Genomic DNA, 27,957 nt, shown 5'->3' on the forward strand with positions numbered 1-27,957 from the left:
CCTAAATAGCAGTAAGGAGCAGTTCAACAACAGGCTGAGTAGGTGTAGAATGATCATTGAATGTGCATTTGGCCAATTAAAAGCACGCTGGCAATGCCTGTATGGCACGTTATACCCGAATGAGGAAAATATTCCCATGGTTATAGCTGTGTGTTGTACTCTGCATAATATTTGTGAAGGGAAGGGTGAACGGTTTACTCAGGGGTGGACTGGTGAGGCACAACGCCTGGCTGCTGATTTTGAGCAGCCAGATACCAGGGCTATTAGAGGGTCATAACGTGGGGCAATAAGAATCAGGGATGCCTTGAGGCAATGCTTCGAAGATGAAAACCAGTAATGCTTGTTGCTATGCTTGGGACTACAATGGTTAATTACATTTGGTAGGCTAGGAAGCAATTGTGATTGATAAGGCCTAGGATTCAATGTAAAGAACTAATGAAAGTTCCTGTTGATTTGCAGGTGCCATGAGGTATCATACCTTGCATAAAAAGAAATAAAGAGTGTTTATAATTCAAAAATCTTTGCTTTTATTGCCAAATAAACCACAACACCATGGGGACTTAACACACACACATACTCACTGTTGATGGGTGAGAAGGTACCGGGGGGAAGGGGTTGATTTTCATAGCTGAGTATAGGTCCAGCTTTCATTGGAACAGCTGTCTGTAGGGCTGGAGTGTAGAGGAAAGGGTGAAGTGCCAGAAGTCGGAAAGAAATGCGCGAGGGGAGTTTGGGGAGTTCATGGGAAAGAGTTCTGAATATGCTGAAGGGGAGGGCGGGCATGCATCAGTCTGCTCAGTCTTCAGTGTTACGAGAGTCTGGAGCATGTCGGTTTGACACTCCAGAACTTCAATCAGCCGCTCTGTGGCATCCCTGTTGTAAGAATCCTTCTCTTCTCTTTCCTGCTTGTCGCTTTCCCTCAACTTCTTGTGTTTGGTATTTTCTATCTCTGACTGCTGCAGCATCACCCAGAACATATCTTCCTTGGTCCATCTCAGCCATTTTCTTATCTTGCGCAGACGCTCTGCTTCTGTTGGAGGGTTGGTTCTCAAGGTGAAGTCTGGAGAGGCATAACTCACAATAAACAGAAGCGCTGTTGTGAACTACACACAGAGCAGTGAAACAGTAACATTAATGCACTGCTGGTAACATACCTATCACTTTCTCAGTGACCCTAGTCAAGCACACAAGAGGCAGAAGACCCCAGGAATTGTGAATGAAACCAGGGGCAGGAGCCTTGTGTATTGCAGAAAAGCAATCTGAAAAGATGATGGGCTACTTATGTGGGGCAACACTCTAAACTTTCCCACCCTTTTCCACAGGTGGCAGTCACTATGGAAGATATCTCACTTCTGAGGGTAAACAGGGAAGCAAGGGTGTGTCTGCTACACACTTGTGGCTTCTGCCCCAGCCCCTATGTTGCTCTCCTGTGTGCAGTTTTAGTCCCTGCCCAAGTAATTGCAGAGTGGCATGGGAAAGTGTCTCTCAATGGAAGAAGGAACAAAGCAGCTCTGCCAAGGAACCTCCAGCAGAGGATTGCTGAGTACCCCCAGGAAAGTTTCCTAGAGATCTTTCTGGAGGATTTCTGTGAAAGCTCGGAGTGCATCAACTCCCTGTTCCTCTGTATTGCCTAGCCATGAGGGGAAATGCTCAGCACACAGAAACAAAGCCAGCCTTCTACATTCTCTGTCATTAACTCGCTTCGGAACTTTACAAAGCAAAACCACTTACCTGGGGTCTCCTGTCCTGCTTCTGGCTCGCCAGAGCGTGATTGCAGAGACTGGCTGGAGTGGAGAACAGCTCCTGACTAGCCGCATCATAGGGCTCCACATCTTCAGCCTCCACCTCTTCATCAATGACTTCCTCCTCTGGGTTAGGTCAACTTTCCACTGGCTCCAGACCCGCCAAAGTATCCACGGGGCTCTTTGCGGTGGAGGTGGGGTCACTACCTAGGATAGCATCCAATTCCTTATAAAAGCAGCAGGTTTAGGGTGCAGCACCAGAGCGACGGTTTGCCTCCCTTGCCTTGTGGCATGCGTTCCTCAACTCCTTCACCTTTGCTTTGCACAGCAGCATGTCTCAGGCATATCCCTTTTTACGCAAGCTGCATGCAATCTGGCTGTAGGTATCAAAATTCCTGCAGCTCAAGCACAGCTGTGACTGCACAGCTTCCTCTCCCCAAACACTTATCACATCCAGTAGCTCTGCAGTGGTCCAAGTGGGAGATTGTTTGCTGTGTGGAGCCATCGTGGTCAGCTGGGAAGATGTGATGTGAGCTCTACACTCTGAGCAAACAAGAAGGGGAATTTCAAAATTCTTGGGGCTTTAAAAGGGGAGGGGCAGAATGTTGCTTAGCTGGCTTCAGGGCAGTAGAGTTGAAACTACTGACCAGAGTGGTCAGGATGGGCATTGTGGGACACCATCTGGAGGCCAATAACAGCACTAAAATCAAGCACGGTGTCTACACTGGCACTACCGCACTAAAGCCTCGGTTCAAAAAGCCTTATGACTCTCGTTGTGGTGCTTTTATTACAGCACTGCAACTAAGGTATTTCGGCAAAAAAGTGGCTTTGCAGTGTGTACACCTCTGCTGTTTCAGCACCAGAAGCTGCCTTCTGGAGAAAAAACTTGCCACAGTAGACCAAGCCTTTGATTCCTCAGTGGCTAATGGCACTTTCCCCAGGAAAACTTCCTACCCATTATGGAGGAATGGTGGATTGAATTTTTCAAACACAGTACTACAGTATTCATTAGCAGGTTTGGTCAGGAATTTCCCACTCTTTTGTCAAATAATACAGATTCATTGAAACTGAAACTGTTCAGGGCCGCCCAGAGGATTCAGGGGGCCTGGGGCAAAGCAATTTTGGGGGCTCCTTCCATAAAAAAAATTGCAATACTATACAATACTATATTCTCATGGGGGCCCCTGCGGGGCCTGGTGCAAATTGCCCCACTTGCTCCCACGCCATGGGCGGCCCTGGGAAAAATAAACCTTCTGCATCTCAGCACAAACCCAGTTTTGAGAAAACTTCTTTACAAGGTATCACTGGTTCTCAGCATCAGCTAGTGCTAAAAGGCACTAAAGCTCATTAAAAGGGTTGGACAAATATTTTCCGTCAAAACTTTTTCTGGATCGAAATCTAGGTTTTTTAAAAAGCAGAAAAAAATCACGGACAATGTCTGCTTTCCTTCAAAATTTGTTGTGTTTTTTTTTAATTGAAAAGCTGCAATTAGTCTGCCAAAACCTGAATATGGTTTGGGGTTTCAGAAGTGTGTGGCCAAATATTTGCTGCTTGCTGTGTGTGATTGTTTAAAGAAACAATAAAAAAATTCTGCTTAAAAAATAAATCCAAAACTTTTGAACCACCTCAACTCATGACCAAATGCCTGAGCCCATCCAGTCAGAGATTTTTCCTGGTTTCTGATACTCTGCTGGCTTCCTTGACTCATATCTGTCTCCATAACTTTGGGTTCATTTAGGTTAGAACATAAGAACAGCCATACTGGGTCAAACCAAAGGTCCATCCAGCCCAGTATCCTATCTACCGACAATGGCCAATGCCAAGTCCCCCAGAGGGAGTGAATCTAACAGGTAATGATCAAGTGATCTCTCCACTGCCATCCATCTCTCCACCCTCTGACAAACAGAGGCTAGGGACACCATTCCTTCCCCATCCTGGCTAATAGCCATTAATGAACTTAACCTCCATGCATTTATCTGTTTCCTAGAGACTGGCTCCATGGGGTCCCTCACAAATTGGAGACGGTTACTGTGGGTTTGTCTTTAGTATAGCTTATGTACATACTCCACGAACTGAGCATTTGAGCTTGTTCCAGAATCTGGGATGAGCCTATGTTGTGAAAACTGAAATGCTCGAAATAGCACATGCATGTGAATGGACACAGGGTGCTAAAATTATATTAACCCAGGGGTTCTCAAACTGGGGTTGGGACCCCTCAGGGGGTCACGAGGTCATTACTGGGGGTCGCGAGCTGTCAGCCTCCACCTCAAACCCTGCTTTGCCTCCAGCATTTATAATAGTGTTAAATATATAAAAAAGTGTTTTTAATTTATGGTGGGGGGGGGCGGTTGCACTCAGAGGTTTGCTATGTGAAAGGGGTCACCAGTATAAAAGTTTGAGAACCACTGAATTAACCCCTCTGGAGCCTCAGGGAATGTAGGGGAGAGGGGGTCTCCCTTGGTAGGGTTGGGAAGTATATTGCTCTTCTCATGTGATCCCTCCCCCAGTGGCTAATTTAAATGAAGCTACCCTCCCCGACATGAATCTCCCTATGGCACTGAAATTACATATAGACTATAATTTGGCATTTGAGAAGTGAAAGGGATGGTAGCCCTACTGGAAAAGCTAACAGCTTGGCTCTTCTGCAAGCCTCAAACTGCTGAATGAGCTTTAGGGTAGGGAAGGCTGTACCTCCCAAACAGCCTGGCCCTGCCCCCTATCCGACCTTCACCCACTTCCTGCCCCCTGACTGCCCACCCAGAATCCCCAACCCATCCTGCTCCTTGTCCCCTCACCATCCCCCAGAGACCCCACCACCACCACCACCACCCTGGGACCCCACCCCTGCTCCCTGTCCCCTGACTGCCCCGACCCCCCGCTGAGTCCTGACAGAACCCCGGAACGCCCACAATCCAACCCTCCTTGTTCCCTGACTGCCCCCCCACACATCTGCCCCCTCCTTATGCCCGGACTCTCCCTGGGACTTCCTGCCCCTTGGCCAACCCCGGCCCCTTACCCCTTGCTCCCCCCTCACCTGGAGCCTCAGCGCATCCAGCAGCTTCCCTCGACACTGGCAGCGTGGCTCCACCGAGGCCCCTGAGCTCCGTCCTGCTCAGAGCCACGTGGTCAGGGGCGGGGCTGCGAGCTCCAGGCCGAGCGGAGGGAACTCAGGCCCCACTGGAGCTCGCAGCCCCGCCCCCTGACCACGCGGCTCTGAGCGGGGCGGAGCTCAGGGGCCTCGCCGGAGCCACGCTGCAGCTGTCGAGCGAAGCTTCTGGATGCGCTGAGGCTCCGGGAGAGAGGTGGAGAGGGGGTCGGGTGGGGCCGGGGAGGGAGCCTCAGCCATTCTCGTGGGGGCCCTGTGGAGCCTGGGGTCTGGGGCAAATTGCCCCACTTGCCGCCCCCCCCCCCCCCGTCTGGGTGGCCCTGAAACTGTTCATGGGAAAGAGTCTGTTCTGACAATCACCCAATATGAAAATCTTTTGAAAAAAGTTTTGAAATTGTCAAAATGGGACATTCTGCCTTTTTAAAAAGAGTTCCATTTTTTGGTTAAAAATGTTTTTGTTTTGAAATTTTAATTTATACTAAAAGCTAAATAAAATATGTCAAATTAGATAAACAAAATATTTTGAGTGACCTGATCTGAATTTTTTCAGATTATCAGTTTATGAAAATTTTTGAGCTTGTTGATTTTTTTATCCTGATCTGGGACCGGTAAATCACTTAAAATTTCAAACTCCCATGGGATGGGAACACAGTTTCCTGCCCAGCTCTGTTAATTAGTCATGGTCCAAAACACAATTGTAAGGTAGTAGGCTTTTTGTTTGTTTTGTTATGTTTTTTAATCTTGGTGTAGTAAACTGGTACTGTTCTTTACAAGAATAAAATGTTCAGTTTGGCTTTATTTACAAGAATATAATGATCAGTTTGACTTTATTTAAATAGAGATTTTAGGGGTCTGTCTTATTTTCTGAATAACTTTCTTACAACTAAAATCCTAATTCAACCCATGCACTATTGCCATTAAAATACCTCTTCATTTTTAAAAGCTACTAGATCTTTAGGCTGTTAACATAATCTTTTCTTACACCATTTTAAAGTACAAAATGCTTTCTTTGGTTAATTAGCTCTACCTGGCTACCCACAAGAGTAAAACTCTGTAATAGCATCCAGATAAAAAGATTTAATTGATTTTTCCATGCCCTATTAAAAAATCATCAAGAGCCTAAAAGATTAAAATAAAAATAGAAAAATTTCCAGACTGGCCTCTATCTGAGAAAGAGAACATCTCTTAAAAGTCTCACTTAATGGAATGGCTTTGCAATCTTTAGTCTTCAATTGCTCTGAAGTAATGCTACAGCAGCTAGAATGAGAAATTGCTGTTTAATGCCCAGTATAGTCCTTTGTTTTGTGATTTTAACCAAATGCAAGATGAGGTGACTAAACTGAATACAGCCTTATACATTATTCATAAGGCTTGAGTTAACATGATCACTCTTTTTAGTTAAAGCTGCTGCAAATAGCATTACTATTCATTTTAGCAATGGCAATACTATGAAGACATGTTAATAGGGAGTGTCAGAATCTTAAATCTCTGGTGCTATTTTCACAAATTTATATGCATATGTAAAAATATTTTCATTTAGCAAGTTTCTATTTTTTCAACCCTGCTAGTCTCAACTTCATTATTTAATGACACAGAGTAAATTCAAATGAAGTACAAAGTGAAATAGCTTATGTACATTTATACAATATACTCATTAGACCCTGTCAATTACATTTTGTTTCTTGCCTCCTCTTGTATTGAAAGAACGTAATTAATGGTGAAATCCTTTTTAATGGGTGGCCTGCTGACAGGTCACCTAAGTTCATGCCACTCTCTGCTTGCTTGTGTAACCCACATACTTAGGGTGACCAGACAGAAAATGTGAAAAATCGGGATGGGGTGGGGGGTAATAGGAGCCTATATAAGAAAAAGACCCCAAAATCGGGACTGTCCATATAACATTGGGACATCTGGTCACCCTACAGATGCTTAACAGGGAGATATATTTTTAAGAGAACTAGAGAGAAGTGGGGGAGGAATGAGTTGTTCCTGGGTCATTTCATTGTTGCTAGGCTGATGCACAATTAGCACTCCACACCCACAGGGTTCTGGAATTGGGTGTGGTAGTTTGGGTTCCCTGTAGCTGGAGTCATACTCCCTCAGGGGCAAGTAGCTAACTGAGGGCAGATCTACACTACTGGGCTAACTCAACCTAAGTTACGCAACTCCAGCTATGGGAATAATATAACTGGAGTCAATGTACCTTAGGTCAACTTGTTGTGGTATCTATACTGTACTGGGTTACCTTATGCTTCTCGTTCCAGTGGAGTACCGGAGTCTACAGGTATCACGATCGGCGGTCAACCCCCAGTGGATCGATCACCACACCTGGATCCCCCAGTAAGTGGAGACTAGCCCCTTAGTGATTTTAGCAGAGGAGGAGGAAGAGTCTGCATGGACTGCAGTGCTTTTGACTTCATGAACTATATAGATTTGGTGATTAAAGACTCAGACTCAGGTGAACTGAACCTAAGCTTTTGGGAGCTCTGAGTTACTTCCCACTTTGTTTCTGTGGGTACTGACCTGTTGAGATTTTTGTTTTCTTTTCTTTTCTTTTCTTTTCTTTAAGTGTGTATATATAATGGTAAATATGTGTGTGGATTTGAAGTAGCCTTATGCTCTCGAAATTAAGGTGTTTGTTGTTTATAAAATCTTATAATGATAAAGCAAGTTGGTACTTAAGAACTAAATTCATTTCTTTTGTTATTTTTGGATTTGATTGTGGGGAGGGTGATCCTGTGCAATCCTGTTGAATGTTGAAAATCCTCAGTGACTGAATTCTAGGTTTCCATGTGCTTTTTTATAGGAGCTGTTTTTAGGCACTAGGAAAAGAGCAGTGAAGTAAACTCTAGCTCACCAAAAGGTTACACTTGCAGGTCAAAAAAAATCTCATTTTATCTTCTGTATTCCGGCCAATTTGGATATTTTGGACTTTATTCATTATTTGTATTTTAGTAACACCTAGCGGGTCTAATTAAGATCAGGGCCCTGTTCTTCTCAACACTGCATACATGTTGTAAGAGACCTCCCCAGTCCCGAAACTCTTTCAATCTGAACAGATAATACTGATAAAAGAAGTGTGGTTATCCTCATGTTACACGTGATGCTTATTGATGGACTGAGAAATTAAAATGATTTAGCCAGTGTCATGCAGAGTCTGGCAAAGATGGGAATTGAATCTGGTGATCCAGAGCCTTAATTGCAAGATAATACTTCCTTGGGAAGGATTTGGTAATGGGCTGTGAAAGGACTCTAGGAATCTGTACATGGTCAGTTTTAACCTGTTGGATCCTGAGTTTCTTTTGCATGTTCAGAGAACAGCAATGGTCATGAATGATCATTTTTGTCATCCACACCTGGCTAGGTTGTTGTAACTTAATTTTTCAGGTGCAAACTTTTGCAGATTGACTGCAGGCTTGTCAACTCCCCATTTGAATGCAATATTCTGTATCTGGGCTACACCTGAAGTCTGCTCAGGAAGTTCAGCTATGGCAAAGTGCAGCACTGTGCTTATGAGCAGTGCTTCCACAGGAAACATGTTGCACCTGTGCTGTCTTCCAGTTAATTTCCAGGTACTATTCAAGGTATCTATATCTTTCTGAACAGTTTGGGGTTTGTATACCTTAAAGACTGCCTCTCTCTCCTTGCATCCTAGCCTAGCAGTTAAAATCCACAGCAACACTCATGAAAATAGCCTCTAAATGTATTTTGTCTGGAAGTTGGGGCAGGGCATTCTGAATGGAGGATCCTTGTGTCTGCCACTTGGTCAGTTTTACTCCAGCGGAATCCATACTTGATCTTTCAGGAACACTGTAATGCTTATTTATCCTTCCTGAGTTTTCCTTAGAGAGAATGAAGGCATGGAGGAGGAAGGGGATGATCTTCAGTGTTGGTGGTCTAGGAGTTTTTATAGGCTGACATGGCTGTCAGTTTGGATAGTATTTTTATAATGAATGTATGCCTAGAACTTAGAAGCCTTTTACCCTCTATTTATTTTGATTTATACCACACTAAGTCACTTAAATGTATTTGAAAATTTTACCTCTAGCCTCAAATCTGGGGTACACTTGTTGTTGATTAAAGGACCTTGTTCTGACTGGATAACACCTTAGACCTCTCTTCCCCTGAATGTACACAACCTACCATTCTCACTGGTACAGATGTGGCAGTGATTATTTATATGGTTGATTAAATTACAGATTCATGAAGGCTCAGGTGATCCATAGTACCATGATAAATCATCTTTTGAAATGGAAGACCTACCTTAACCCCCTTCATCCCTCACTCTAATTGTCAAGGCTGGGGACAATCATCAACAGCTGAGAGGCAAGAAGACAAGTGGGTTATGGGAAGCGTGGGGAATAGTAGGGATAGAATTCCATCCTGAGCAAGGGGGCTAAAGAATGCTGTATGGATCAAAGAAATTCAGAGTGGCAAAGGACCTGGAGTGAGGGGCACAGAAGCAATAGCTGCAAGCTACAGGGCAAGGAAAACAATCAGAGGCATATTGGGGAAGGAGGGGGAAGGGTAAGCAAGTGGGGATTAAGCTAGCACACAGGTAAGAAGCTGCGGTTGCATGACCAATGGAGTGTAAATTCCAATAACACAAACAGACTGTGCAGCTTATTTTAAATCTTCCTTAGCTTTTGATATTTTTATATGCAATGCACTGACCCACATTAGACTATTATTAAAAAAAACCAATTCTGTCCTGAAATCAGTGCACTAATACTCTAGAAATGCCCTATGCATAAACAGTGAAACTAGATTATCCAGTACAGCTGCAAATCTAGTTAAATGTCATGCTGTCACTTGTTCTCTTCTGAAGATCTCATTTCTAGGGGGAGTGGTTCATTTTCAGTCTTCTCACCGGTGCAACTTTCAGGGGGGAAGAGATCAAGCTATTAGCAATCTTCTCCTGAAGACAGTGCTAATGGAATGTCTATTGGTAGCTTAGCCACGGTGTTCCAGTAATGAAACCTGTGTTCTCAATCAGGCAGACACCACTATTTTAAAAAGTGAAATTAATACATCTCCTTTTTTGATTCAGAGGCTTTTCTTCCGTTCTTTGAGGTTTTAAACCTCAAATATTAAGGCATATGAGTAGGGCCCTACCAAATTCACGGCCATGAAAAACATGTCACGGAACATGAAATCTGGTCTCCCTCTGTGTAATCTGCTCTTTTGTGTGCTTTTACCCTCTACTATACAAATTTCACGGGGGTGACCAGAGTTCCTCAAATTGGGTGTCCTGACCCAAAAGGGATTTGCGGGGGAGGGTGTCACAAGGTTATTTTAGAGGGGTGCAGTATTGCCACCCTTACTTCTGCACTACCTTCAGAGCTGGGTGGCTGGAGGGCAGCGGCTCTTGGCTGGGTGCCTAGTTCTGAAGGCTGCGCCGCTGCTGGCGGTGCTGCCTTCAGAGCTGGGCCCCCAGCCAGCAGCCACTGCTCTCCAGCTACCCAGGTCTGGAGGCAGTGTTGCTGCCAGCAGCAGTGCAGAAGTACGGGTAGCAGTACGGCAAACTCCCCTACAATAACATTGTGCCCCCCCAACTCCTTTTTGGGTCAGGACCCCTACAATTACAACACCCTTTCAGATTTAAATAGCTGAAATCATGAAGTTTACAATTTTTAAAATCCTGTGGCTGTGAAATTGACCAAAATGGACATTGAGTTTGATAGGGACATACCTCTGAGTATCTTCTGACTTGCTTTATTATTACCTGGAAGCTGACAGATGATCCCTATTGAGAAACTCAAACTAGGACAAAGTTTCAGTCTAGCGCTGGAGTTCCAAAGCATGGCATGCACTGAAGCATGTGAAATGTGGCTTGTCAGCTCACTGTTATTTGCACACTAAACTTGTTTTTTAATCTTAACTGAAAAATCTGCAGTTCTTCCAGATCTACAGTAAAAGTGCTTAAAAACCTCAACATTGCATTGCTAATTATTGAGCTGTAAGCCAGCGATATTACTACTAGCCAAAATATTTTAAAATGCAAGAAAGACTTTTTTTTTGGTGAGAATTTTCATTAAAAATTGTTCCCATTTTCCAGACAGCTCTAACTCCACATGTGCTAAAGCTGTACAGTAATATCAGGGTTTCAGATTCAAATAAAAAACCCATCCTCATAGGAAGGACAAGATTTGCTTTCTGATCTTCCATGAAAATTGCCAGTCTCCCACACTTCTTTCCTCCAGAGCTATTTCAATTTTCAAGCTCCAGTTCTGTTCTCCAGTTCGCAAGCTCTCATTGGATCTTCCCTCTTCCCACCTGAGTTTTTTTTCCCCACATACTCTTTACCTCTCCTCCAAGCTCTCCTCTGCCTGCATCCCAGTCTTCAGCCTTGTAGGAATAAGCCCCTTCCCACTCTGAAGTGCATCCTATCCTCTGCTTTCTGCTTAGCTGCTGTTGAGTGAATTCTTCTAGCCCAAGTGCATTGCATCCATGATAAACACAGGCTGCAGTGACAACAGAGGGACGCTCAGCAGTCTCCCTCCCCACAGTTCCCAGAGGTCTCTCTCCCCCTCTGGCACTCTAATACATGCTTTGTCTTGACATGACATTTCCCACAACACTTACATGTCACCTGCCCCCAATTCTTCGGTTTGTTGTGCTGTGCATTGCTTGGCTGTCACTCCTGACTGAAGAGGTTAGTTCTCAATGCATCTAGTTTGTTAAGCACTTTGGGATGGAAGAACTCAGCATTATTAGTGTTCAGAGAGGAGATTGCCCCATTTGAGGCATGTGTGTGTGTCGTAAGACCCAGTCACATCATAAGGACCGAATGGAAAGAGGAAGGACCTGAGAGCAGAATGAAAGGGAAACCTGGATAACACAATGGAATGTTGTGAGAATGAGTTAATGTTTGTGAGGCCCTCAGTATAGAGACTGGTCCTATACAGAACATAGCACATCTAAGTCTTTTCCTGGAGATAGTTGCTAGATCCTCAGCTGCAGGTTATAGACCCTGGGAGGAAAGGGAGGTCAAAGGTGGTTCTAAGTTTCCTTTGAATGGCCCTAGGATTGGAGCAATTTAGTCTGGTCCCCTGACTGGTTTAGAGCAGTCTCAATGCAACTCTAAATTATACCCAACGTTGTTTGTTGTCAAGGAGCCATTCCAGTAGCTGGGAATCATGAGGTAAACCCTGCTGTGTCTCTCTCTCCAGGAGATATCCTTTATGCTAGAGGATAGGAAGGAAATGGTGGTATAGAGTGTCTGCACGCTACACCACCCAGGGATTTCCCTTAACCAAGAGGCATCAGTAAACCAGGTTTCAGGCTGTGTTGTGCTGCTGGATTGGGCCAAATCAGCTGCAGCAGACCCCAAAATTGGGCCCATAATATTCAGTATGTGAACACTGAGAACAGATAGAAGAGAGAGACATTAGGTAAAGTGAAAGCAAAATCAGCATTACTGATATATTTTCGTCAGTCAGTTGTGAGTGGGACTGATTTCTGTTCTCACACTGCTGTAAATGAGCTGTAGTGATAATACAGGCACAAGAATAATTTTTTTAGACTTGTTTTCACCTGTTCTCTTAAAAAATAAAATAGCATTTTTGGTGCTGTTCTAATACTAGTTTTGGAGCTTACTCTGTTTTTAAATTTACATTCTGTTGCATTAGAAGTGGGACCACTGTGCTTTGAACTTTCCTTGAAGACTAAAAGGTAGAGTTTTGTAGCTCTTGGTGGTATGTTTAATGGACTTGATATTAAACTGCATTCTCCCATACTTGTACTGAAATAAAATAATCTTTAACAATGGAAGGAAAAAGAGATTTGCTGTAGAGGTCATGAGCTGTGGAATGTGGAAAATCTAAACATCCCTCAATTTTGCAAAAGGAAAAACCATGGTCAGTCTAAAATATAAATATCTGCATTATTCTTAGTTTTAAAAAGTATGTTTGTGGGAGGGAGGGGGAATGGGGGAATGTCTGATTTTGAGCCAGAAACCAGCAGCTGCAGTTGAGCTTCTAATAATAACAATAATAGCACAGGTGGGAAGAATGCTGTGAAACTCTTCCTTTGTATTCTTCTTTGAAACATTAATTAATCTTAAATTATTACTTGCTGCTCTGTGGAACTACTGACAATGAAATTATTACTACTAAATGCAACTAAAACTGTTGTCAAATACATTCTTCTTCCAGTATTGGTACAAATGCTTATTACCAGCTTACCATGAGCGTCTTGTGCTTTTGCCATAAATTACCATGAGTATCATCAATAGCACCAATTCCTGGTTACTCTTCACTTATCTTCTGGACTGTATAGGGAAATTCCAGTTTCCTCTATAGCTATAGTCAGTAAAATAAATCCTGTATTACATTAGTGTATTTTTGACCCCTCATGTTCTGTTGAAGACCCAATGAACTAAGTGTACATGCACACTGATAATGAATGAATAGTTCTCAACTGGTGATTTGTCTAACTTGGATACTGTAGAACAGGGGTCAGCAACCTCTGGCACGTGGCTGGCCAGGGTAAGCACCCTGGTGGACCGGGCCAGTTTGTTTACCTGCTGTGTTGGCAGGTTCGGCCGATCGCGGCGCCCACTGACCAATCTGACCAACAATTCACTTTATTTCATTTGCATGTGCTATTATAGGAAAAGTTGGTGGAGCAACACTCAGAGAATCTGGTGGCCTCAGTTGTCATTGGACCTTTGGCAGTCTAGGTACCAAACAAAGTATGTACTGAAATCTATCTGCATTGGTACAGGGATTCCTCCTGGCAGTGGATGAAGATTATGTGTGCATGCTAATATTAGATCTGTCAGCTGCTTTGATACCATTGAGCATAAGATTGTTATTTGCAGAGGAGTCAACACTATGGATTGGGATGCTCCTCTAACCAAGCATTCTGAGAGGGAAGAAGTGGGCAATTGCTGCTCGTCCCCAAGGGAGCTCTTGTGGGATTTCACAAGGTTGCATCTTATTTCTAATTCCCCATTTACATGGAGCCATTGAGGGCATTAGAGAGGAGATGGAGGTTCCTGTACCTTTAATATGTTAGTTATCAAAGCTGGTTGAGCAATCCAAAAAGTTAGAATTTTTTATTAAGTCTTTCATCAAAATTTCAAATTTAACAGGAAAAAAGCCATTTTGGTGAAAGCTTTCATGAAAATTCCATCCTGTTTGATCAACACCACTCAGATCGAGATCTCCAGATCCCCTGATACAGCCCAAGATGTCAGTAGCCTACCCTGGTGTTTTGATGTGATTGGGCTATGGGGGAGAGTGAGCTGGCTGGCTAGCTCTCATTCATGACTCAGCCCACTGAGATGTTAATTGAAGGAAACAACCAGAAGAGATGGCAGACCTGATATTGCACCACTGCGCTTGCCTGCCAGCTGTGGGGAAAGTGCACAATTTAGGACTCTGGACTCCAAGCTGCTGTCAAGAGCAGGTAGCAGCTACAGCTGGATCTACCTTTTTATCTTGTTCTAGCCAGAAGGTTTCACTCACTTCTTTCAGATGTGGACTTAGCAATGATCAGTCTTTGCATATCAACCTATAATCTGGCTAAAAAATTCTCCCACAGATGTTCATATCTTGGACAATAGGGTTGCCTGAAGTATTTTGAAATCTCAGATACAAACGTGACTCAGAGCTAGGTCCCTAATTTTTATGGATTGTCCCACCTGCTTGCAGGACTTTAATACAAAGATACAGTATGTTGTGCATATGAGTGGTTGCCATTAAAAAGTTGTCTTTGACCAACAGTTGCCACAGAGTGGTCTGAGACATTAGTTACTTTCCATCTGAAGTACAGGGAGAAACTCTGCTAACTTGGTGCCTGATGGACAGCCCACTGAAGTCTATGAAAAGACTCTAATTGACTTCATTGCAGGGCTGGATCAGGCACTGAGATACCATTGTTTGGTGAAAGTGTCAAAATGTTGAGGTTTTGTACTATTATTTTTTATTGCTGCATTTAGAGGAGGAAATAACATTTTCTCCATATATTAAAAATCTGCCTGAAACACACGATAGCTGACAAGAGGGTCAGATAATTTACAAATCAGGATTAAGATGATTGTTTAAACAATGTTGGGAAGTCTATACAGTGCTTCCCATATTATCATTGATGTATTGCAATAGCACCTAGAGGCCCCAGCTCTGAATGCTAGGCATAACACAAACATAAGACCATCCCTTCTGTACAGGGCTGGCACAACTCATTAGGCGACCTAAGCGGTTGTCTAGGGCGCTAACATTTGGGGGGCGGCAACCGCGGCGGCCGGAACTTCGGGCGCCCTGGTTGTCCTCAGTATTTTGGGGGCGGGACCTTCCGCCGCCTCTGTTAGGGGTGGTATTTCAGGGGCGGGACCTTCCGCCACCTAGGGCGCCAAAAAAGCTGGAAGAGTAGACTAAATTCTGTTCCGATATCTGTGTAAGTCAATTGAAGCCAATTGGTTTGCACATGTGTAGGAGCAGAATATAGCCCAATACACATGCCTCCAATCAGTGCTTCTATGGCCTTCATTTTCATGAAGTGCTGTGTACATTATACAGGACCTATAGTTTTATCTAGTTAGTTTTAGCATTCTTTACATAAAGCATCAAAATGCTGAACAGTCGATCCTAAACTACCAGTGAAAAAGTAATTCCTCCATACTCCATTTGTGAGTAACTACAGTAAGTGAGTGAGAGAAAATACAACTGGTTGATACGAGGTCAGAAAGATTCAATTCAGTTGCTACAATATTCTGATGAACAAAGAGGAGACACTGGAATTTTCACTTTCCCAGGGCCCTATCACCTTGGGACTGCATTTTTGTATTCCACATCCCTGTATCTATTTTTGAAGTGGTAAAAGTTCTGTATTTTCAGAATGCCTCTGAAATGACAGCATGCCTTTCAAATGTAGAAATAGACCTGGGGGGAAAATAGTGATAAGATTTCTATTTTTTTTTGTAGTCCCTCTCTGTCCCCACAATCAAAACTCAAAATGTAAAATCTCATTGAAATTTGAAAACGTCAGCCAGCTCCATCACAGGTCATATAATGGGGGAGGAGTAAAACTGTGAAAATGTCATTTGTAAACACATCACCACCACTTTTGTTGGCAAAATTCAACCAGCTCAAAGATGATTTATCTTTAAAACCAGCCTTCAAAACTCTCCTGAGAGAGAAAATATCCAATATGATGATGAGTGTCTGCATGGGATTTGAACAGTCTTCACTAACTTTTTGTAGTAATGGGACAGTGGGCTGGAGCAAGACTTTCGAGAGGTCTGAAACCCAGGAGAGTCTGTTTGATTTGCACACAGAAAGCTAGAAAGTTAAAGGATATTTGGCCAGATTCCCTGCTGAGTTTATAGCCCCTTTGCCCCACCCACATGGCATAAAGGGGCTGTAATCTGGGTCTAGGTGCCCTATTCTTCTGGTGTACTGAGACTTTCCGCTGCTTCCAAGTGTGCTGCTGACTCCATCTCAATCCCTCAGCCCTGGTACAGGGGGCATAATGGAGAAGGAAGGGGAAATGCTTGTGGAAGAATGTGGTAGAGCTTTGCTCCGCTATGTTTATCCTTCACTGGCATAGGGTCCATTAAGGCCATGTCTGTGGCAAAACATAGAGCTGCTTATCAGGAGCTCTAAGATGTGTTGGTGCCAGACCCTCAGAATCATGGATCTGTGACTGGATCCCTGATACACCTTCCCCTCTGCCCCCACACTGCATCTTCCTCAGTGAGCTGAGCACTGATACAGAAGAGAATATTGTCCAAGCACCAGTTACCCAACATGATAGGTGTCTTCTCTTACAGATTAGAGAGAGCTGAATAATCTCATATCCCAGAACAAGAAAGTATTCTTGTGATTCTGGCATTATCACTCTACTTTTGAAAAAGAAATAGGAAAACAATAGTTTCTTACTTATGTTTCACAAATGCTTTGTGTTCAACTTTAAGTCATGGTGAGCAGTAGTGTATTCTGGGGTAACTGTTTTGATGGCATAAAAGGAATTGATGTCAGACATGACATAACAAATGAGTACCTCACTCTATCACACTGGTAGAATTCAAAGTCCTAGTTCCCAGTTCTTGCGCTGTACAAAATATGATATATTGTTTTTGTTTCTGTGAATTAAACGCTAATGGAAAAGATGCTGAGCAACTAAATATAAGGAGTCTGCAAACTGATTTTCAGCAACTAATAAAAAAAAATCTATTTTGAGACACTTGCATGGCTTATGCCTCCTGCTCTCTCAGTATAGATAGTGCAGTTGAGCTCATCAGAGAGACCTCCCTTGTTGGAATTAAGTTTAAAAACTCTGTGAATATGCTGAAGACATGGACTCCAAAAGGGAAACACTAGATTCTGAAAACAAAACGTTAACACTTTTTTGTAAATCTGCCAAGTTTTTCAGTGTAACTGCCAAAGGTCTAATGTTCAGAAGAACACAACAGAACTGCTAACATACATGCTGCATAAATGACTATTCATTAGAAAGCTGCTGTAGTTAATGTGACTGCTTTCTTTGCCTGACTAATATATCAAGGATGGTACGTTTTTTGTACAGTGAAAAACTTTCTCCATTACCATAGTAACCTCTTGCATATTGGCGGAAGCTGATGTCATTCATGGTATTATTCATTCTTAGTGAATTGGTACTCAGAGTGCTAACAAGTCCCAGGGAGATAAAAAGGACTAAGTATACATTCTGCTTAAACATGACTTAACCCTTTCACTTCACCAAGTCTCTGGTTGCGTATTTTTGTTAGTTTGTTTCTGTAGTATTGCTAAGGAAAAGGTTAAAATGTCATGTTTACTTAGCATGATTTTATTGTAAAGAACATGCTAAAAGGCAAGGTTCCTCTGTCTGTCACTTCTTATTTTTCACACTGATAACTATGCATTATACCTAAACTCACTTTTTTAAGGAAAATTGTTTTTAAAATACATTTCTTATATGTATTTGCCCAGCTGAAGTACATCTTTTCTGTAATAATTGTAGGTAAAACTTACAGTGCATGTTCCTCTTTGTCTTCAAAGAACCTTTATAACTACCATTAAATGAATCTAAAACTTGAGTAATTTTTTCCATTGACTATTTTCTATAAATGTGTCAGGTACCTGACTATCTATTATTAAACAGTACAGTGTGTTTGACACTCAACAGGGCATTCTGACTGTACCACTGAAATCAATGCAGGGTTTCTCTTTGACTTCAATAGGAGCAGGAACAAGTCCATGGAAAGAGACAATCCTTGCCTCAAGGTGCTTATAATTTAGATTCCTTTCTATATGTTTACAATTCCTTCATGTTAAGAACAACATATGTCACATATAGTACTGGAAGAAGCAACAAAAGTTTATCTTAAACCTGTCTCTTTCTCAGATCAGTTTAATGATTTCTTTATGGAATCTCTCAAATTATTTTGATGATATTAAACTTCAATCGGATTTAAGAGGCAGGTTTTTTGCACACTAGACAATACTCTGACTACCATAATCAAAGCCTCATAGTATGGTGACTTAATGGACCCAGTTTTGAAACACAGGTATTCTAATTCATCCCCACTGAAAATCTGATATAGGTGCTTAAATACAAATTGAAGAGTCTAAGGGCGTTAGATACACTACTCCTATTGAAAGTTGTAAATCCAACTCCTTTTGGCCCCTGAGAACAGAACATCCCAGCACTAAAGATCCAAGCTTTTATGCATCTAGCTCAGCACTTGGTACCTTAAAACAAGTATTCAAGTATTTATATGCACTGAGGTGTCTAAATTTAGGTACCCAAATTAACCTCTGTGAAGTAGCCTGGGTAATATCAGAGAACCATTGCTTTCATTATCATTAAGGTCTAGGATAAAATGCAATGGAAAGGCTGCCCTGGAGGCTGAAGAGCACTGAGCCAATACAGGGCCTCCACAACAATGTGCGGGCAGTGGAGAAGACTTCTGCAATGGCTTTCCAAAATGCAGTGTCCAGTAGGGGAAGTGAGCACTTTGATGTTATAGCTAAAGGCTTCATGCAAAGCATACAATCACAATGTGAGAGAAAAGCAGACGGCCATGTTCTCCCTATATTTGACAGGACTAGGCTGCAGCTCATTATCATAAGTGACATAGTCCTATGAATAAGTCTAGTTGAAAATTTCCATTGAAACTAACTTTTAATAGAAAACTGGGTGTTTTGACTAAACTAAACTTTTTTTTTTAGTGAAGTATCTCCTTTCCATGGAAAGCTGACTTTTTTTTCTTGAAAAACCCAACACTAAAACAACTGAAAATTAGGCATCTGAAATGCTGTTGCAGTGCCTCATGGGAGCTGTAGATTGGTTATCTCATGCCCACATCCTTCTCCTAGTCCCCCATCTTTCTTCTGTGGGATGGGGTCTCCAGCCACACTACATCTCCCATAGATGTACCCACACTACAGGCATGTGACTCCCATGATGCACTGTAGTAGCTCAGCAAGAGGGGAGACCATGGTCTGGGACATGTAGCCTGGCCAAGGAGTCCATGGAGGAAGAATGGGGGCATGAGGCAGTTTAATCACAATACCCCTGAAGCACTGGGACAGCGTTTCCAAATCAAAGTTTTCAGTTTTCAACCCTAAGTTCATGGTGGGTAGGGCGGTGTGTGTGTGTGTGCGTTTCCCTGAAAAGTCCCTTAAATGTCCATTTTTCTGTGTTTGAGGAGAAAAACTTTTTCTGATCAGATCTATCTGTGATAAAATGTTGAGGCTGCCAATTCCTTTCTTCAAATGCCACATGGTGCAGTATGTTTATCAGAACAAGGCCCTTTTTACTCATTCTTTGCTCACTTTTACTGGATTTGGCCCTAAAATCTTGGAGAGACACTTTGAAAAACAGCTAAGATAGGGGTGCAATCAACCCTGTTGTAAATGAGAGCGGTGCTCTTACATCCCTTAACTGGTTTTGAAAATATCCCTCATAATTCTTAGGAAACTGACCACAAATTAGATTTTCTGGTCTAGACAACTGCAATATCTTAATAAGGGCATAGAATCATAGATTCCTAGAATATCAGGGTTGAAAGGGACCTCACAAGGTCATCTGGTCTTGCTTTGAGCAGGGAGTTGGACTAATCTCCAACTAAATCATCCCAGCCAGGGCTTTGTAAAGCCGGGCCTTAAAAACCTCTAAGGAAGAAGATTCCACCACCTTCCTAGGTAACCCATTCCAGTGCTTCACCACCCTCCTAGTGAAAAAGTTTTTCCTAATATCCAACCTAAACCTCCCTCACTTCAACTTGAGACCATTACTCCTTGTTCTATCATCTGGTACCACTGAGAACAGTCTAGATCCATCCTCTTTGGAACCGCCTTTCAGGTAGTTGAAAGCGGCTATCAAATCTCCCCTCGTTCTTCTCTTCTGCAGACTAAATAATCCCAGTTTCCTCAGCCTCTCCTCATAAGTCATGTGTTCCAGCCCCCTAATCATTTTTGTTGCCCTCTACTGGACTCTTTCCATTTTTTCCACATCCTTCTTGTAGTGTGGGGCCCAAAACCTGGACACAGTACTCCAGATGAGGCTTCACCAATGCCAAATAGGGGGGAATGATCACGTCCCTTGATCTGCTGGCAATGTTCCTACTTATACAGCCCAAAATGCCATTAGCTGTCTTGGCAACAAGGGAGAGCTTTTGACTTGTATCTAGCTTCTCGTCCACTGTAACCCCTAGGTCCTTTTCTGCAGAACTGCTGCCTAGCCAGGCATTCCCTAGTCTGTAGCAGTGCATGGGATTCTTCCTTCCTAAGTGCAGGACTCTGCACTTGTCCTTGTTGAACCTCATCAGATTTCTTTTGGCCCAATCCTCTAATTTGTCTAGGTCCCTCTGTATCCTATCCCTACCCTCCAGCGTATCAACCACTCCTCCCAGTTTAGTGTCATCTTCAGACTTGCTGAGAGTGCAATCCATGCCATCCTCCAGATCGTTAATGAAGATATTGAACAAAACAAGCCCCAGGACTGACCCTTGGGACACTTCGCTTGAAACTGGCTGCCAACTAGACATGGAGCCATTGATCACTACCCGTTGAGCCCTATGATCTAACCAGCTTTCTAACTACCTTATAGTCCATTCATCCATTCCATATTTCCTTAACTTTCTGGCAAGAATACTGTGGGAGACCATATCAAAAGCTTTGCTAAAATGAAGGAACATGTCCACTGCTTTCCCCTTCTCCACAGAGCCAGTTATCTCATCACACAAGGCAGCTAGTCAGGCATGATTTTTCCAGGGACTGAGGTGAGGCTGACTGGCCTGTAGTTCCCTGGATCCTCTTTCTTCCCTTTTTTTAAAGATGGGCACTACATTTGCCTTTTTCCAGTCATCCTGGACCTCCCCTTATAGCCATGAGTTTTCAAAGATAATGGCCACTGGCTCTGCAATTACATCAGCCAACTCCTTTAGCATCCTTGGATGCAGCACATCCTGCCCCATGGACTTGTGCTCTTCCAGCTTTTCTAAATAGTCCTAAATCACCTTTTTCTCTACAGAAGACTGGTCACCTCCTCCCCATACTGTGCTGCCCAGTGCAGTATAGGATACATGTCTGCAGGGAGGAGTGGTTGGTTCTCTTAGGAGTTCTAATCCATTCTCAACAGGTCCTGCTTCTCCCTTGCTGGCATGCTGCTCCTTCTCCTGGCCTGCTCTCCCACTCTGCTCCACATTTGCTTGCTCCCAGGTCCCACCCCATTTCTCATGCAGAGAAGCTGCAGGGGTGGATTATTCAGAGCAGCAGCTAAAGAATAGGAACCTCCTGGCATAGAATTGAGATCAGTGGGGAAGTTCACCGATGCTACTGTTCGAGACTCTTTGTGGACTCAGGTCGAAATCTAGTGCTCTATATAAAGCCAAGCACAATTGGGCCACATTCTTGTTTGGTCCCTGGGCACTCTCATGATAAACATAACTAATAACATCTCTGCATCATTACACTCCAGGGCTTCAAGGCTTTCTTTGGAACCATAGCAGCCAGAGAGGTTTTAGTGAAACAGAAATTCTGGAGAACAAAACGGTGAGCTTGGAAGAAGCGCTGGCGTGCTGGCTTAATTGGAGCCCGGGATTTGCTGCTTGCTGGGAAACAGGGCCCTTTTCTCGCCTTCATAGCAAGAAGGCATGAAGAATAACATGGGGAAGAATATAAGTGACAGGAAAAGATTTTACATAATTCCCCTACCTTAAAATAATAAGGATGTAGACTAGTCTGTAAAAGCTAAAAACGCTGGTCATGGTGTCTTCATAATTTTTCCACTAGCATTTTACTTACTATTTACAGACGTCCCTTCTAAATATTTAAATTAAAATAATTTCCTCATTTGTCCTGTGAATTATCCAAATTCCAGGACACTGCTTTGTTGGTTCAGGCTTCCTCATACTGCTACAGCATTGGTTAATGTTTTTTATTATAAAAACAGTAGGTTTTTTTTTTTTTAATAATGTGTACTATTGGATTTTGTGCATGGATAAAAGAAAAAAGTAAACCAATGTATGGACCTTCCAATCTTGACAATGTCCCTTTAATTCCATCACCACGTTCTCACAGAGATTATTTTGTTGGCTGCAGAGCCAGTGAGCTGGTTCAACTAATGGAAAGGTCATGTTTTATTATACCTAACTGCTTGGATAAATTGACTGAGGAATTTGTCAGCTCTGTGTATTGTTAAACTCCCTTGTACATAAAGGTTAAATTAACCTTGAGTATGTGTGATTTTTTTTTCACTAAGATAACAGTACATTGCCCTTTTTTTTTGTATTTTTTAATTGAAAGCACTAGCTTTCACATATGCCTCATAATAGATTAAAATATCAGCATTGCTAATGCTAAGTGTAAAATATATTTAATTTCTGAAAAGAGAGTTTGTCAAAATGTGCACAGTACATATGTGCCTATATCGTGATTTCTGAATTCTAGAGCTGATCAGAAAATGGGTTTCTTTTCCATGGAAAACTTCAGTGAAAATGAAGGGGGTTTTTACCCCCTGTGCAAAATTAAGACCAATTTTGACTTTTAACTGAAAGAAACAAGTTAATTGAAAACCCAATTTTCCAAGAAACAGACCCGATAAAAAATGACCTGTTGAAATTAATTAAATCACACTATCAGAAGTTCATTATGGCCCTTATCCTGCAACTGACTCTGTGGAGGGCCCTGGCTTAGTATAAGTGGAGCCAATGATTTTAATGAAATGCCCTCCCCGAGTCCATTGCAGGATGGGGGGTTATGTTTGTAATGCAATTTTATGCAATCCTTTTAAATCCATTAAATGTTCTAGTCTGGTGGACCTACTGTTACAATTACTAATAAGTATTATTGTAATAGTAATATGTAGTAGTTATATGCAAAACATAGAGACTAGAGGCCATAACCAAAATCAGTGCCCCAATATACAAGGCAATGTGCAAACATATCCTAAGAGACAGTGCTTATAATGAAAGTGCATATAAATAGTAAGACAAAAGGTGGGAGGAAAGTATCATTTCAGTTTTAGATGGGAAATTGATGCACAATGAGACTAAATAATATGACTAAGATCATGCAGGAAGTCTGTGGCACAGCCAAAATGGAATGCAGATCTCCTGACCCACAGGCCAGTGCTTTAGCCACAAAACTATCCTTCAGCTCTTACATATTTTTCTTCTTACTTAATTTTGTTCAGCTTAGGTTGTGATTTTTTTTTTTTTTAATGACAATTGCCCAGAGGTTCTCAGACACAGTACACAACCAGTTTTCTTATAAGCTTTAAGAATCGTAGAAACATAGAACTAGAAGGGACCTTGATAGGTCACCTAGTCCAGTCATCTACACTGAGCAAGTATTGGGGTAAATATGCTGGGGTAAGTACGGTATTGTCTCTAGACAATCCCTGACAAGTGTTTATCTAACATGTGCTTAGAAACCTCCAATGACAGAAATTCCACAACCTCCCTAGGTAGCTTGTTCTAGTGCTTAACTACCTTGACAGTTAGAAAGTTTTGCCTAATGTCTAACCTAAATCTCCCTTGCTGCAATTTAAGCCCATTGTTTCTTGTCCTGTCTTCAGTGGTTAAGGAGAACAATTTATCACTCTCCTCTTTATAACAACCTTTTACGTACTTGAAGAGTGTTATCATGTCCCCCCCCAGTCTTCTCTTCTCCAGACTAAACAAACCCAATTTTTTCAATCTTTCCTCATAGGTCATATTTTCTTGTCTTTATTGAATTTCATCCTATTTATTTCAGACCATTTCTCCAGTTTGTCAAGATCAGTGTTTCTCAAACTGGGGTCGCTGCTTATGTAGGTAAAGCCCCTGGTGGGCCAGGCCGGTTTGTTACCTGCCCTGTCTGCAGGTCCGTCCGATCGCGGCTCCCACTGGCCGCAGTTCGCCACTGCAGGCCAATGGGGGCTGCTGGAATCGGCAGCCTGTAAGTCCCTTGGCTCGCGCCACTTCCAGCAGCTCCCATTGTCCTGGATCAGCGAACTGCAGCCAGTGGAAGCTGCGATCGGCTGGTACTGCGGATGGGGCAGGTAAACAAACTGGCCCGGCCCACCAGGGGCTTTCCCTACACAAGCCGTGACCCCAGTTTGAGAAACACTGCCTTATTTGTTTATGAGAAACTTTTGTGTAAGACAGCATCAAAAGCCTTACTAAAGTCAAGTCATTATCACATCTACTGCTTTCTCCCTAACCACAAGGCTTTCTACCCTGTCAAAGAAGGATATTAGTTTGGTTTGACATGATTTGTTCTTGACAAATCCATGTTGACTGTTACTTATCACCTTACTATCTTTTAGGTACTTACAAAATTATTATTTGCTCCCTTATCATTCTGGGTACAGAAGTTAAGCTGTGTGGTCTGTAATTCCCCAGGTTATCCTTATTATTCTTTTGTATAGATAGGTACTATATTTTTCCCTTTTCCAGTCATCTGGGATCTCTTCCATCCTCCACCAGTTCTCAGAGATAATTGGAAATGGCTCAGAGATTTCTTCAGCCAATTCCTTGAATATTATAGTATGTATTTCATCAGGCCCTGCTGATTTGAAGACCTCTAACTTCTCCAAGTAATTCGTAACTTGTTCTTTTCCTCTTTTAGCCTCAGAGCCTACCCCATTTACAATGATGTTCACTATCATCTGATAGTCACCTGTTTGGTGAAAACTGAAACAAAGAAGGCATTTGACACGTCAACCTTTGATGCTTTCCCTCCTCCATTGAGTAATGGGTCTGCTCTGTCGTCAGTCTTTCTTTTGCTTCTAGTGTACTTTGTAAAATGTTTTCTTGTTATCTTTTATGTCCATAGCTAGTTCAATCTTGTTTTGTGCCTTGGCTTTTCTAATTTTATCCCTATGTGCTTGTTATATGTGTGTGTGTGTATATATAATTATTCATCCTTTGCAATTTTACCTAGTTTTTACTTTTTGTATGACTTCAGGTTGTTCAAGATTCTTGGTTAACCAGGATGTTCTCTTAACATGCTTCCTATCTTTCCTATGCATTGGGATAATTTGCTTTTGTGCCTTTAATAATGTCTCTTTAAAAAAACTGCCAAATTCCTGAACTTTTTTCCCTTAGACTTGCTTCCCAGGGGATCTTACCTACAAATTACACCTCTACCCCGATATAACGCTGTCCTCCGGAGCCAAAAAATCTTACCACATTATAGGTGAAACCGCATTATATCAAACTTGCTTTGATCTGCCGGAGCACGCAGCCCCACCTGCCTGGAGCTCTGCTTTACCGTGTTATATCAGGTTGCGTTATATCTGGGTAGAGGTGTATCTGAATTTGCTGAAGTCTGCCTTCTTAAAGTCCATTGCCTTTATTCTGCTGCTTCCCTGTGACCATTCCTTAGAATCACAAACTGTACCATTTCATGATCACTTTCACCCAAGCTGCCTTGCACTTTTAAATTCTCAACTAGTTCCTCCCTGTTTGTCAGAATCAAATCTATAATAGCTTCTTTCCTAGTCTTTTTCTCCACCTTCTGTCTCCAATGCTGTGACAGAATATATCCATGTGTCCACTTTGTAATAGTCTTTATACAAAGTATGTCTATGAGAGATCATTTGAAAACTCATAATTTGCTGATCATTATTGTCCGGGTAAAATGTATGACAATATTTTCCTTACTCAGAGACTTTCAACAGTTTCTGCCTCCCACTTCTATCTCAACCTCAGTGCAAGTGTATACATCTTCAATTTACAAAGGAACACCTCCTCCTTTTCCCCCCATTGCCTATCCTTCCTGCAACAAGCTGTACCATTCTATACCAATATTCCAGTCATGTGAACTATCCCACAAGTCTCTGTGATGCCAACTATATTGTAATTGATTATTCACTAGTATTTCTAGTTATTCAAGTTTATTACCCATACTTCTTGCATTAGGTATACAGATATCTCAGATATTCATTAGATTTCCCCTCTATATTCCCTCTTCTTTTGTCCCAGCTGTGATTGCCCATGTCCCCCGCCCCCTTCTCTCCCACCAGATTCTGACCTTTCATCCAGGTATCCATGTTTTGGACTTATATGTGGGCTTTTGTCTTGTCTCCTGCCCCTGTCAAACCTAGTTTAAAGCCTGCCTCACTAAATTAGCCGGTCTGCAGCTGAAGATACTCTTCCTTTTCCTTGATGAGTGGACCCAGTTCTGCTCAGCAGTCCTTCTTGGAACAGCATCTCATGATCAAGGAAACCAAAGCCCTTTTGGTGACACCATCCATGCAGCCATGCATTCACCTCCAGGATGTGTGTCTGTCTCTGCTTTGGCTCCTATCCTTGACTGGAATACCACCTGTGCCCGACCCCATTCAGCCCTGTAGTTATGTCCCCGAGCCTACCAGAAATACCTTGCAATAGTCCTCATATGGATGAGCAGCATGGGGTAGTCAGAGGGCTGGATGATCCTCAGCAATCCTTCCATAATGTCTTGGATACAGGCTGCTGGCAGGGAGGCCACCTCTTGTGATATCATGTCAGGCTGACAGCTGAATGCCCCTGTCTCTCTTAGAAGGGAGTCACTGACCACCCCACACCATCTTGTTTCATCTTGGGAGTGGTGGCCATCCCAAGCTTGGGGGTACATGGCTTCTCCTCCACCTCTTGGGGGAGATTCCTCAGTGCCAGGGCAGCAAATTGGTTTTTTATCTCTATCAAAAGCGGTTGGGAGTAGGGGTGGAGCATTGCCTGCTGGCAGAGGTAACCAGCAGCCAGGTTCCTCCCTGTGAAGGAGCAGTTTCCTCCTTCCCTGCTGCTGCTACTGCAGTCCTCTCCAGTTGGATTGCTTCCTTAAACTTGGAGATCTCCATATGCGTATTTTGAGTGAATTCCTCATGTGCATAGATGCTCTTAAGCCTAGCCACCTCCTGTAGCTCTCTCACCTGCTTCTTGAGAAATTCTACAAGTAGGCACCTCTCACACTGGATCATCTCCCCTTTCTTTCATCTCCCAGCTTTCTGTAATGGGGAAATGCAGGCCACAGTCTCTGCAAATCCACACCAGGACCTGGGTAGAGGCATCCATAGTCAGGTTCTTTGTCTGAATGCAGGTGGAGGAGCCATGAGCAGCAGTGGCATTGCTGATTGTGGCTTTCCCAAACCATGCTGATTTTATTCTTTTGCCCCCCTAAAAACACCCTTTCAAGCTCCCCTTGGTTGCTTAAGGTCTTTTAAGCCCTTCTCTCTTAGATCAGCCCTGTCCCCTCAACACACAGGGGAAGGATGATCAGGGGTAAAAGGACACTCAGTGCACTCACCCCACGAATTCATGCTCACTCCTTCTTCAGCCAGGGGATCTCCATCTCAAACTCCCATTTTGAGAATTAAGGCACATTGGGCCAGATCCTCAGTTGGTATAAATCAGTGAATTGAATACAATGGATCTGTTTTGATTTATACCAGCTAAGCATCTGACTAATTGCCTTTACTATGCAGAAATATTGCTTTGTTGAGTAGAGAGTGGTGAGAGAGCAAACCTCTGAATATAACATAATGATTTAAATATTGACATCTACTCTTAAATTTGCTATGCTCGGTATGTCTATTCCTGGTGTTAAAATGAATTCACTAGCTATATCTGAGCCTGTTTTAGCTCGTAGGCATCACTTGTGTCTCTAGATACCATACATCCCTGAACTAATC

General features: G+C 42.7%; 1 long non-coding RNA gene across 1 annotated transcript; it reads right to left on the minus strand.

Annotated features, from left to right (window-relative positions):
* Positions 1-530: 530 nt before the first annotated feature.
* On the minus strand, positions 531-7,223 carry LOC120409284. The gene is made up of 3 exons (XR_005601236.1): positions 7,094-7,223; positions 1,732-1,949; positions 531-1,060 (listed from the first exon to the last, which is right to left on the minus strand). It is a non-coding gene; the product is annotated as an uncharacterized LOC120409284 (long non-coding RNA).
* Between the last annotated feature and the right edge of the window lie 20,734 nt (positions 7,224-27,957).

The sequence above is a fragment of the Mauremys reevesii genome, linkage group 1 (genome assembly GCF_016161935.1).
Source record: "Mauremys reevesii isolate NIE-2019 linkage group 1, ASM1616193v1, whole genome shotgun sequence".
Classification (NCBI taxonomy): Eukaryota; Metazoa; Chordata; order Testudines; family Geoemydidae; genus Mauremys; species Mauremys reevesii.